A 15,336-nucleotide genomic window follows, 5' to 3' on the forward strand; every position below is an offset into this window, starting at 1 on the left:
TGGTACTATCATGTCTGTATCCAATGAAACCTCAGGAACAGGACATACCTCCGGTCCCACCTCCTCTTACATATTCAAAACAAAATATTGAAAGTCATTCACAACTCGATAGCTTACTCATGTGTATATGCGTACACTTCATAATACTACAGATACGCCCATAATCATATTGCATCACATTTCATAACGAAATCTGGTCACAGGGTAAAAGACCGCACATGCGTTGTGTTCCGATGGAGTAGGTTCATTCAGAGAAGGTTGCAAAAACAGATATGGTTTATATTGTTATTCGATATCTTTAATGACATTTATTAAACACTATATTGTTGTGTTTCTGCATTGAAATCGGATTGTAATACAGGATGTGCAATAGCGTGTTTTGTGAACATATAATAAATACAAATAAAGTAGTTTACGGTTACAGCAAACAGTTTCCGTACACTGTATTTTTCTGTTCTTTGAAGTCATACGCAACTGCAACAATTTGTATCATATATGTCGAATACTCAAGCTATTCAACGCCTTTCATTTCTTAAAGGACATAATGGCACTACATACAGAAGAAACTTGGATGAAATTACCTATATCAAGTGATTATTTCACCTCTCAGAGAAAAAAACGCTTAAACGTTATTTTAAATGATGACACAGGAAAGTCTGGTAAACCGACCAATATGTACACACATATTTAGTCTGGATAAGGTATCAATCGCCCGTCCACATTAGCAGAATATGCTGTTGACCTTTTAAGTGCTGGCGTTGTTACTGCGGCTTGATTAGTTCATTTGCAGGCGTTAGCTGTATATGTTTAAGCTTATATTTTCAATTTCATAGTTATTGAAAAAAATGGAATAAGTGTGAGGTTATATGCATATACACTAGCGAAACCCCCGTTGGCCGTGCAAATGGTCTATTTGTATGCAGAAAAAAATAATATAAACAAAATCAATTTGCCATTTAGACATGCTATTTATGCTTGTGTAACGTTGCATGTCTCTCGTTTATTGTTTGTCTGGCCTTAATTGTTGCGCATTTGAACACGATATTGGTTGAGTTTGAACATAAAAAAGAACTTTAAGGAACACATATATCTGTTTAATTATTGTCAAAGAATTATGTTGCCATGGCGAACATGAGTATGCAGACATTTCTTAGTTTTCATTTCATTAATTTTCTCACAGCTAAGATATTCCATAAAATAGTTTATGTGTCTTCAGAAAGGTGTGTTTCATGTCACGAGTTATTTAGTAATATGTATGAATAAAAACTTACAGTATGGCTCGGAGCTTCCAATATCAATTAAAGATTTAAATATATAACGTTATAAGGATGTATCATTTCTGTCAATGAACTGTAGAACGTACTTTGAACTTTATGCAAATTTCATTTATCATATCAAACATTTCGATGAAATGTGAGCGATTGATGTCGTCATGCGCACTACGCGTACGTAATACTTCATCTGTACACTCGTGTGTTAGATGCCGCAGTGTGAACGCATCGCGCTGTACTCTGCCAAAGTCATGCCGTAAGCATAGAAAAATATATGGTTTAACACTATACCATCAAGGTCTGTATAATGAAACACCAGCCTTTCACAATAGTCTCTCTGTCTCCGGAACATCGTTTGGCTCATTAGATCAGTCATTGTCCAACTTTACATGTAAAATAAAACATATGAAAGGCTAATTATTTATCTAAAAAAAAGCAAAACAAATGTAATTTAAATGATATTAATAAGTTTCATAAACTTTCTAGTATGAAACTAATAGAGTAAACACGTGAAAGACACGTGAAAGACAATCCTAGTAATACAAAGAAATCAAAATCAAAATAAAACGCTGTTTAGAAGTACAAGTCAAGGGCCGAAATGACATTAAACTAGAGACACAAACACCCAAACACCACACACGTATAAGACCACAAACAGACCACTTAAGCATCAAGTTAGCTTTCCCGTTAAATGATATGGCACGTTCACTATATTTGGAATAATACAATGCGAGTAAGTGAAAGTGAAAAATACAATATCTCGTGCATGGTTTATCATATCTTTGTTTTGTGTAATGGACCATGTAGATATCTTGCATCAATATACATTACTGAGTCATTAACAACACATTAACTGTTTAATGAATACAATTTGAAACTGATATTCAATGCCTAGAGCGCTATGAGCAAACATTTCTCATATGATGAGGCAGCGTTAATATCATGCAAATCACATCGGCTCGAGCATGCTTCGACAAATTCAGGAGAGAATCCGTGAATATCACGTTACGTGTAATAAACACTTACAATCGGAGTAAGATTTATTTATTTATATAAAGGAATTTTGTACGCTTAACTGGCCATTTCGCCGAATTAGATCATGACAATTATTTTAATATCTAGTTTTCATATGTTGGTGTCCCCGGTATACTGGTGGTAGTTTCCAGAGCATTCTTGGCTTTAACGGGATATTCCGTTCCTGTATTAAAGAGTTACTTGGTCAGTATATTTGTTTTAATCTACGAAAAAAGAAACACACCCTGTTGCCGATATTAACTTTGTTTGCTATATTTCTTTGTTATTATTTGATTTATTTTATTGTTTTCATTTCCAACTTAAATAAGAAAAAACAAACTGACATACGTCTAACTGTACCTAATTACCACAATCAGTCATAAGGAAAACACAACGTTGGCTATTGGATTGCGCGGTTCAACAGACTCCGTCTTATCATAGGAAAGATTTTAATACTCTTCTCTACTTCATTAGAACTGACTGTTAAACGTTACAACCAGCAACCCGTCTTAATAAATTTTGATGTCAACGCAAATTTACTAAGAAATCCAAGAAACAGCGGCATAGGGATTAAGAACGGAAGTCCATACGATTGTCGGCGCTGACAAAATCCGCTTTCATGTAAATCCGATTTGCTTAAGACTAATGTTTTAAGCATCCCAGAACATTATCAACACTAATCATGGATACTATAAGTCCATGTAAAATTTACAAATTGTTGCAAACAAATAAAAAACTAGAAATGCTGCGTTTCTTTTATTTTGGCACAGTATCTGATGCAACCTTTCTTATCTTGGATACTTCAACATGTGAATATCCTACAAAATCAATTGGAAAATATTATAAAATAGATTTCAACGCTTACATGAGTGTTGTTTGTGTAAAGTTAAACCTAATTTATGTGTCTTTTGTATTCGATTGTCTGCTGATGGGAAGTTGAACATGAGGTTGTGAGTGCCTATATCTGTCTGATTTTCCAAGGGTTCATGGAACTCCTCGGCTGTCGTTTGTCTTGCCTGTGAACGAGTCATTCGTCAATATTGGCTACATTGTCTGTAACAAACCCAATAAGAGTGGTGACAATAAACAAGACGAATATATAAAAAATTACTTTAATTATTAACTTTGCTTTTGACCATTGAGATAGGAAGAATGAATAAGGGTGATTTTTCTAAGTTATAAATTGTATATCTCACTTTACGTGTAAGTACGAGGTAATACGGGGTTTACCTTCTAACCTTTCATCAGAGTCGTATTGGCGCTTTGTTTTTATTTTGGTATCAAACATCATTTGCGATGTTTAGAACAATTTCCGATTTAATATACACATGATTTGCCCCTTATTGAGGTTAAATTGCTCAGCGCTGTATGTATGAATGCATATATATATATATATATAAGGTTAACTTTTTAACATTAACAAAAGGCAAAACAAAGAGTTCGTTTTCCCAATGCATTAATAGTCAAGTACTCAAAACCAAACTATCATCTTTTTTGTAAACTTTTTTGCTAACTTATCCATTAACTTCGCCATGTGAATCAAGCAATCAGTTGGCCAATAACACCAGTCCATTCCCCTGCAGTACACAACGATCCTTAGTCTAGACTTTTTGCACATGGTTATTGATGGTTATTGAATACTTAAGTATGTGGCATTTACAAGTGCAGTTTTATCTAAATAACATGTGATTTGTTGACAAATGTTTCAATTCTTGTACCGGCCTTTCATTGTATAATGATCCTCACAGCGCCCCGGTCAGCGTAGAGCTCGTCCGCTTATAGTGACGTTCCGTTCACAAACGGAAGTTGACGCGGTGATGCACAATGCAAGATATTTGGCTGGGTCGAGATGCGCCGTGGATAGGGACTATCCAATAGAGATACGAAATGCAAGGAAATGCAAGGAAAAGATTATGGCCAAAGTTTAAGGAATGCAAATCAAATCGTGCCAACAGAGTGCAACTAAAATATCCCGCCGAACTCGTGGTAAATAATCGAACGATTATAAATGAATTCCCGAACTGGCATACTTTACTAGAAAAACCTATACCCCGACGTTCTACGCCATATGTAACTAGTGAAACCGCGCCGACACGAGATCCGTCGGCGTTTCAAGCGGTGAGTGGCGTTTTGGGTTCGACATCCAGTGGTAAAGTTGTGTCAGGTGAGGACGTGCCCCTTGGCACGACGGGATCTGCCGAGCCAGCGCTTACACAGCAACAGGCCAGTAGCAGGCCTTTTCCGGAACATGTGCCACTTACGCAGACGGCTGGTGACATCAGTAATCTGACATATTCGCAGACATTATCGCAGTCATTGATATCAGGTACTCCGATTAACAGTGCTATTGTTGATAAACAAAGTGCACGTGGTCGACCCCGATCACGTGGCCAGTCATCAACTAATCGGCGCAGACCGAGATCAGCCAGCGCTAAGCCAGCGCTTACCACGTCACGAAAGAAGACACGGCTGACCAATCAGAGCGTGGTTTCAAATAGTGAACCGCCTACTGGGGTTAATACCTAGGACGGTTGTAGTACTACCGGTGTATACATAGACAATGTAAGCACAGTTAAATTTGCTTTATTGAACATTCAGGGATTAAAACTAAGCGTATAAACAAACTTGAAAGTAATGATTTACGATTGATATTTGATAAGAATGATATTATATGTTTAACTTGGGGAAGTGATGATTTACATTTTACAGTTAGTGGATTTCAACATGTAGTCTTAAATAGAAAAGAGAAACTTAAAGGCAGTACTCGAAATTCAGGTGGAATAATTTTATTTATTAGAGATAAGCTAGCAAGTACAGATATGTGTGTTATGCAACAAAATTATTCTCATTTTTGGGTTAAATTAGATGGAAAACATTTTAATCTTATGACTGATTTGCTGATTTGTGTATGTTATATCATACCGGCTAACTCCATTAGAAAATAGTACTTTTGACAATATTTTAGACAATATCGCCCATATTCAGAGTGCAGGGGGAGATAATAAGTATACGTTTATGATTCTAGGTGATTTTAATTCACTTTACATGATTTGGTCGAGGATGATAATGTTGAATTATCAAATCTAAATATTTTACCTGATGATTACATTGCAGATCGATTTTTGGCCAAAAATAATAAAGATTTAAATGTTAATTCGAATGGACGACTGTTGATTTATTTTTTAAAACAGTCCGGGATGAGAATAGCTAACGGGCGTGTATGCGGTGATTGTGGTGAGTTTACTTATGTTGGCAGTAATGGGTCAAGTGTGGTAGATTACTGTATTGTGAGCGAACATTTATTAAATGTTTTTCAGTGTTTTGTCAATCATGGACCAAATATTTTATCGGAAGACTGTCTTATAGAATTTTCATTGTTAAATAATGTTAACCAAAACGATTATAATATAGATTGCGAACAAAATGAAAGTTATGCGCCTGTGTTAAACATGAATGCATATTATAAGTGGAACACAGAACATAAAGATGTCTATATGAAAAGTATTAATGATATTGATTTTATAAACCATGTACAACAACTAAATAGTGATATAAGTAATATTGCTTCAAATAGTGACATAGACTTATGTGTAGAGACATTGTTATATCATATTGATAGTGTTTGTAAACCATTATTTGAGAAACATTCTAAAACATTTTCTGACTGTCATGATTTGCATAGAAATGCAAAAGGTGGTGACGCCTTATTTTCAGATATATGTATTGAAAGTAGAAAATACTTTTATAACAAATTAAATATGTATAGGCGTGAGAAAACTGCAGAGAATAGAATAAGTATGATACAAGCAAGAAGTGTGTATAAGAAAAATGTAAGATCTTTTAATTACAATAGAAGTAGAATAAAACCCCAAGATTTGTTAAAGGCACGTTTTAAAAATGCTAAGTTGTATTGGAATATATTAAAAGAGACTGTCACACATAACTCACCAAAGAATATCTCATTAGAATCATTTACTGAATACTTTAAAGCTATAAATAATCCTGGGAGTAGATTTTTTCGGGCTGATGAAGATGTATTATTTTTTAATAATCAACTATTAGGGAGTGAAATGAAAACTATGTTTGCAGAATTAGACATACCATTTACTATTGTTGATATAGATAAAGGCATATCAGAATTGAATCTGGGGAAAAGTGGAGGCCCTGATAGAATTATTAATGTATTCTTGTATTATGGTAAAAATATATTTACTTTAGTATTAACAAACCTTTTTAATAAAATATTAGAAGTAGGCTATTTTCCTAAATCATGGGGAGAAGGCTATATAGTGCCTATACACAAGAAAGGAAGTGTTAGTGAAGTAAGCAATTTTAGAGGAGTAACTTTATTAAGTGTTATAGGAAAACTGTTCACCAAAATTATTAATACTCGCTTAACAAGATGGGCTGAGAATTATTATGTGTACGTCGAAGCTTAAGCAGGTTTTAGAGCAAAGATGGGCACTGTTGACAATGTTTTTGTTCTAAACGCATTAATAAATTATTGTTTAAATAATAATGACAAGCTATATTGTTTATTTGTGGATTATTCCAAGGCATTCGATTATATTGTTAGGCCTAATATTTGGCAAAAGATATATAGACTAGGTATAAGAGGTAAATTATTTAATATTATAAAGTCAATGTATAATAATGTTAGCTCACGTGTTAAGTTACTAGGTAAAACATGTGATGCCTTTGAATGTTTACTCGGTGTCAGGCAAGGTGAAAGTTTGGGTCCATTTTTATTTGCAATGTATCTAAACGATTTAGAGGAAGAGCTTATGACAAAAGGTGCAGATGGCATTGATGTAAACAAACTAAAAATATTCCTGTTGATGTACGCAGACGATATTGTTATATTTGCAACTACACCAGCAGATATGCAATCAAATTTAGATATTCTGGAGCAATACTGTAAACGATGGAAACTAATTGTTAATAGAGATAAAACAAAGATAGTTGTGTTTAGAAAAGGCGGTAGACTGCCTAATGATTTGAACTTCCGTTATGAGGGTGGGAATATTGAGATTGTTAACAAATATTGTTATCTGGGTATTGTTTTCACGCCTGTGGTTCGTTTCAAAATACATGCAAGACATTAGCTGGCCAAGCGCTAAAAGCTATTTTCAAGTTGAAGAGATACTTATTTCATTTCACTAATATTTCCGTAGAACATATATTAGATCTTTTTGATAAGCTGGTTAAGCCTATCTTATTTTATGGATGTGAGGTTTGGGGATTTACAGATGCATTGTGTGTATAACCCATACATACTTTATTTTGCAAATCAATATTGAAAGTTAAGACATCAACACAAAACGATTTTGTATATAACGAGCTGGGACGCTTAGACTTTGTTCATCTACGTTATGTATCTTTTCTTAAATACTGGTTTAAAGTGATAGAGTGCTCGGATAGAAAATTTATTAACAATGTGTATAAAATGATGTTAAGAGACATTGATATTAGATCAAGAAAAAAAAAACTGGGCCGCTAGTGTAAGAGGCATGCTGTGTAATTTTGGGTTCAACGAGGTATGGTTAACACAAGGTGTTGGTGATATAAATGTATTTATCAGCTTGTTTAAGCAAAAGTCAAAGATAATTTTATTCAAAATCTTAATAGTCGGATAAATGATTCATCTAGAGCAACGTTTTATATATCTCTCGGTAATTTTGAATACCAAGCATACTTGAATATTGTTAATGTAGAAAAATATAGAATTGCTATGTCACGGTTAAGACTTAGTTCTCATCGTTTACTAATAGAAACTGGACGATGGTCAAATGTACCAAGAGAAGATAGGATCTGTAATTTATGCCAAGTACTTGAAGATGAAAACCATTTTTTGATGGAATGTAATCTTTATAATACTATAAAACGATATTATAGATTAGGCCTAGTATGTATAAGACTGTACAACTTTTGCAGTCCGAAAACGTTAATACTGTAAGAAACTTATCAGCATACATATATCATGCTTTTGAATTAAGAAAATTAAGAATGAGTGTAAACACGACTTAGTGTACGGTTACATTGTATTTGAATAACGGTACTCTTTATGTTAGACGTAAAGTGTATATATGGAATACAACAGATTAATAAATTATTCGGAATAAGTTGACACACATTAACCGGATAGTATCGATGACAACCATACATATTTATACGTACAAGCCTGATTTTGGTATTCCATAGACTATCTTTCTGTTAAAAACTTAGTATAAACTAGCAAAACATTATTGTTATTTGTACATAATGAGTACAGTAGTAACGAGAATTGCTAATCAAAATCCATGGTATCATTGTAGTGTTGTGCATATGTCATACGGCTGATAGATATACAGTTAAGTTATAACTCATAACCGATAAAGACAATTATATTAAATTATATGAATATAGTTGTTAAATCTGTGAATATAGAAATACTTTACCAAAATATTGATAATGGTTCTCTAATTTAATATGATATGACATGAATAAGCTAGTATATGACATCTTCATTATCGCTTTTCTAAGGAAGATCACCCTCTACCATATATACAGTGATATTCTGGATACTTAAATCCATACTATTTTTCATCTCAATATAAACTTGACCAAACAAAGACATTTCAGAGGAATATCATATAACAGTCATTTACCATGTTATTGTTTTTATGACTATTGTATGCTGGAAGTATTCTCTGTGTGTCATTCACGAGGGAGCGTTGTATTCCAATTGTAAATTGATTATCACACTTTATTATTATAATGGAAACAGTACTCGACTTTTAACAGTCAAATGTGGTCTTATATAATGCAGAGATCCATCATTTCAACGCTGCTGTCAAAGCATCCAATTATCGTGTCGTCATATTCCGTGGCTCGCACCTTCACACGATATTGACAGGAAATGATGTGCAAAAATACGTGGAATAATGAAAATGTGAAGGATTTCTTGACTGACACGAGTGATGTGCTTAAAGTTAAAACCGATATGGAATAATGAGAATGTGACGGATTTCTTGAGTAGTATGGATTTGACTGTATTTTTGTACAGATTAATCAAAACTTATGTTTAGTTCTGATCTCAAGTGATTAAATTATTAAATAACAACCAAATTAATCTCAATATTATCCAATCCTGCAACATTTTGTTACAAAATACACCTCATAAAAACCGCATGATTAAAGCTACATTGCTGTATTGCATTAAAGTTTATAACAACTCTGAAATGAACCTATTCTGGATCATCAATAATTATTTTGAAGTTGTAAGTAGTATTAAAACTAAAGGTTTCTTCGCTTCCACAATGGAAAGCTTAACTTTTCAACACTTCACACCTCTATCCCTTAATGTTAATGAAGAAATTATCACCTCAATTTGAATCATGCAGAACTTTTTAAAGAGTGGCTAGGTCCCATATATATATATCTGGAGATTTTGAGGTTGTTTTGAAAACTTAACAATATTTTGATACATTTGAGAAAACGCTTTTGAATAGTTTTCAAAAAGCGTTACGAGGCTCTCTCTAAACACATTTACAGTCTTCAATTCTTCATCGTTAGTGGTATTACCCATCCTGCTTTCTATGGCGATATAATCAAAAACCTACGTCAACTTAGATATTTTTCTCAAAACAGATTAACTGATCGACACAATTATCTTTTAAATACCTTTTGTACCGTTGATATATCACTTTTATTTTGCGGGATGTTAGCATTTAAAAATAATATCGTAGAGAAAAGATCATTTTGATCTCAACTCTCTGCGATATTAATATACTAACATTTATTACACTTATGCCATTTTCAACAGAGCGTTAGATTTCCCGAAGTGGTGCTCTTATTATCTGAATGTAGTGATGAATGCATCACTTTCGCTTCAATTACATTTTTCTGTTGTCTTTTTCCTGATCGTTTTCGACCGAATTGAGCGTTGGCGTTAGCTGATCGTTCCTGAATTTCCTAAGGCGAGCTATCGTTGTACTGGTTATTAATTGCCCATTAAAAAACACACACAGAAATGTTAATAACACTGACATTACCATGTTGAGATGCTTTGGCAAGTTATTTATTTTGCAGTGTTAAATAATAGACTCAGCCAGTTCCTTGCACAAACTGATATCTTTGGTGAGGAGTAGGCTTCAGTAAACTTGAGCTTATATTACGTCAAAAATGTTAATCGACTTTTGTCTGCACACAAATAGGAGACCTGACTGACGTTGTTTTGACATAGTAAGGTGTTCGATTCCATGAATTGAATAGCCTTATGGAGGAAACTATTACATAATTAGTTTGATGATAGCATATTCCAGGTTACATACATTATTTTTGAAAATGATGTCTGCTTCCTTTTGAGTTTGTTCGGGGTCCAGCTAGCGGAAATCTGTCACCCCTTTTTTAATTTTCTGTAGTTTGTTTCTCTCGCGGATAAAGTCCGTTTTATTGCCACTAAATGTAAATCCCTTGGAATGCATACACATGCTATTCACAAGTTCCCTGACATTGACGTGTGTGAAGTGCTACTTAAACTGTACTTTATATTTTACGCAGATGATACTGTCATTTGTCTGAAAGATCTTATGATTTTTCAAAAGGCACCTAATTCCATTGTTAAATGAAAAACTACAGAAATCAGCTCAGTAATCAAAAATTTAAACATAAACCCCATTTGATGGCACAGGGTAAACGCCAAATACATAGAACACAAAAACAAACAATCACAAGCCACAATTCATGCATATTGTATATTTCTTCACGATACAAAAATAATATTCATCGCATTTGAATTGCATGTAAGGGAAATGACTGATTAAAAAATAGAATACTTACTCCCTCTACTTCGGGCTAACCGATGCTGTTAAAAATGTAACAAAAAAAATAAACGAGGCAGGAAGTGGGCGGAAAGCGTAAATAATTTTAAACTTGTAAAAAAAGTAATGAGGACTTTGCATCTACAATAACTAAAAATAACTAAAATTGTCGAATTACGAGCATCTTAAAAAGCCAGAATCTTCCTGGGATTAATGAGATTAATTATCTCAGTACTTTTCTTTTGGAATGTTCGTCTTTTTATAAGCGTAATAAACTCCCAAGAATGCCATTCCGTTGATGACAACCAACAAACTGCAAAGGAATAATTGAAACGGAAACTTGACCTAATAAAACTCCATTGATTTAAAATGACAATATAGGGAGGTTCAGAGAAACATATCGACACTAGATGTTATTAATGGTTCTATGGGTTTTTAGTTCTCTTGGGACATATTATGATCATAATCAACGACAGTTATCCCCCTTCATGAGTTAATATTGCATCGCAATAGAGAATATTGAATGCATATTCGTTTCCGTGAGACCAAAGCTGTCGGGCAACCACTTTAGGGATCATTAAGATGCATATGCACCGAATACAAACTATTTTCTTACATATGTGTATAACAGTCGCGATAGGGTCTGCGTAATAAAACGCATGTAGTTTTTTCCTTTATCTGATGATGCATAATTCATAGTAATTGACAGATTATTTGTATCAAATGTATGACGACCAAGACAAAACGTCCCCGTTGTTTCGGACCCACGAAAATGGACAGATTTCTTTCGTTATTAGAGAAATTAATTACATTATTATATGTGTCCCAATTCAATAAGTGTTCACCCGAAGTCCTAACCTACGCAATTGTCATTAACTAATGGGATAAAACTAATGATTTGATAAAAATATCAAGTTTTTTCAATGAATTAAAAAAAAGATAAAACCCGTCACTATATATGATCTGGTATGTTTCACTAAAGGGATATATAAAGCCGAAAAGTAGATTGTTTTACCAAAGGAGACTCTTACACGCTCGTGTAATCTGACGTCACGAGTATTTGTTTATCTTGACACAATTAATCACGCGTAAGAATAACACATTTGTTATTTGTAATTTAAATGTTAATGACTTGAAAATATGTTTTGCATATGAGATAAGAAAAGTTATTTATAATGTATACACAATTATATATGAAAACACCGGGTGGGTGCAACCCTGTGTTTGGTGTTTACGTTAATTTAATCTTAAACATTGAAACTTCTTTTCTAAAATTAAACAAAAAATGTTTTGATAATATACTTATAATACAATGGAACAACAGGGACGCGAATCCTCGCCATAAAACAACGATACCAGTACCAGTTTCAACATAAGCCACAATTATAATAAAATCTCGATGCTTCAATACATTATTTCCCAGTTGACGTGACGTTCACATATGAAGCAAATTCCATAATGTAGACTTTGATATAATACTTATTACATACAATTCTGAGTCTATTATAACAGAGAGCATTCTTGTTTATAACTATAATGAGACACACTTATTATGCTGACACTCCCTTAAAGAAGACTTTGTTGAGTTTATTTGTTAATATTTAGGAACACAAAACGATACAATGGGTTGAATAAGGCATGTTAAGGATTCTCAGTACCCAACTATGTACAAGCAAAAAATAATATAATGAATAACACAGATTCAAATATTGGCATTTTTCGCTTCAACCAAAACATACTTTAATCGTGTTTATGTGTGACATACAACCAACCAAGAGCATGTGCCTACCGTGATCTAATTGTATAATTATTGATAAATGGTAGGACAAGTGTGAGGTTATTGCTATATAAACTAGTTAAACATCCCAGTACACTCGTGTTCATTAAACTCGAGTTTTATTGACCGTTCCAAGGCGTTAATCCGAAAAATGGATATATCGGTAAAACTTTTTTGATGCATGTTTTGTGTGTGTTTGTGTGCGTGTGTGTGTGTGCGTGCGTGGGTGCGTGTGTGTGTACGTTTGTGTTTCTCGTTCAGTGTCAGGCCCTTACCTTTGCCTCCCAAACAGATATTTAAATGTTTGACTTCTGGGCTTGTCACTCTATTTTGTTGAACTTTTAAATTAAATTCTTGTTATTAAAGAAAATGCTATGACTTAAATAACAGACAGAACATATATATATATAAAACGCTAAACGCTGAATGGTATTCCGATGGTAATTTATTGGAATATTGTTTAGATGTACGGTACGAAACACCTAGTACATAGAAACGTTCGGAACCGGTTTTTGTTGTCAGGCGACCATATTTTCAAAACAAGACTATTCACTAATGCTTTCCCTATGCACAAAGCATAAGCTCATACAATTGTTTAAGACGATGAAAAGACGACTCCACAATTATTATACCAGCCAACCATTTCGACTTCCTGTGGCACATAAACGTTCTGAAGTTAATTATCTCCTTTGCCGACGGGTTTATGTAATTTAAGTTGTTTGGCAAATCAATAAGGTGACAGCGGGAAAGAGCTGCAATTATTTCAATATCCCAGCCTTTACATCCACTACCATGCGAGTGTATCGCGGAATGTTCAAATTATGTTTAAACAACAGTGTTGCGTGTGTGGGTGGTATTATTATACGGCACTGTTTAGAATCAACGCTTTGCTAAAAGATAAAGCTTAGTTAAATGAAGATTTGCATGTCAGAGTTCAGAGAGTCTCATCTGCAGTTTAAACTTGTACTGTAAATATATTTCTAGAGGATAGTTGATTGTGAAAACTTTTGACCATTTCAACATCATAAAGTATTATTTATACCAGTTCGGTGAAAGTATGTCATGTACTGGTTTGTTACCATTGCTACTGAGTCTGATTAAAGATTTAGAGCTTAGACCTTTTGTACACACGGGTGAAAGTCAGATGACTTTGTTCAAGGGCATAACCGAATAGCCTCAGCTCGTTTTTGCCTGGTAAAGGACTAATGTTATCGTAAGAGATATTCTTGAAAATGGGAAATTTACGAAACCTTTACTTTGCAACAAACTGTAACTTTTACGTATGGAAATATCACTCCTTTGTACAAACTGCAAATAAGGATTGGGCTATTGAATATAGTAAATCGTGTGTACACTTTATCTATAGTCGATTTACCAAGATTTCATATAATTTTCTTTTGAGTTTATTCAACTTTGAACAAAATAAACGTTCGGATATTGTTATTGTGCTGATATCTGATGATTTTCATGATCATACAATTTAAAACGACCTGATCAAACATGACCACTACCTTCTAATGTTACAACAGTTTGACATACCGTCTCTTTTAAATGGCGACAGATTGATATTACATGTTATGCCCTTGCATAATGTTTTATGTTATTTCGTACATTATGTATAGGTAGGTAATCGGTCTTATCATCGATGGAAATTTTGTCACCTGATTTCAGACACCATTCAAACATACTGATCAATATCTACAAATGTAGCAATCAATGCATGTAAATTTAAGTTTCGTCCTTCCATAATAAATTAACCTTTCACTAACGTTCTCAACCGTTGGCATTCAGGATTTGTGGTCTGTTCTTTGGCTTTTGTTATGCTAGCGGTGCAATGTTTATTACTGGCAATTAAACCGGAACTGCTGTTGTCATGGTTTGGATTTAATTCAAGCTTTCAAAGGATCTAACGCAATGTATTAGCAAGTGTTGTAAAGAGAACGTCACAGCCTACCTCTACTCATTAGAAAAAGTACAGAACAATCTATTAAGGTCAATCAACTGCTGGACGCTGAAGCATGGTAAGATACTGTAATGAGAAGGTATGTCAAACTACGATGTGTCCTGTCATGAGTGCTTGGCTCCGTGCATGTGCCAGTTCATCCAAATTAAACATTTTAATCGTGTTGAATATTTAGTAATATTCAATTAGGTAATGATTAGATTCTTCCGCGAATAATGTGTTAATCAAACACGGATAACTAAAATAGCATTTAACATTTTTTGCAATATCATTCAAAATTGCAAGGGTAAAAAGATAATCAAAAACACGCATGTATCGCAAATGAACACACTCTTAGTCTCGGGTGGCTAACTGGATCTTTTATATGCCTGGGAATGCCTGATATCATCAGATGAAACTGATATATCTTCCTTTACCACCTGATGAACATGCGAAAATAAAGACACTAAAAGCAAGACACATATAAAATAAGTTATCTTCGAAAATGTTTATTACCAATATGAAAACAAT

Source organism: Mya arenaria, chromosome 11 (assembly GCF_026914265.1).
Source record: "Mya arenaria isolate MELC-2E11 chromosome 11, ASM2691426v1".
NCBI classification, from domain to species: Eukaryota; Metazoa; Mollusca; class Bivalvia; order Myida; family Myidae; genus Mya; species Mya arenaria.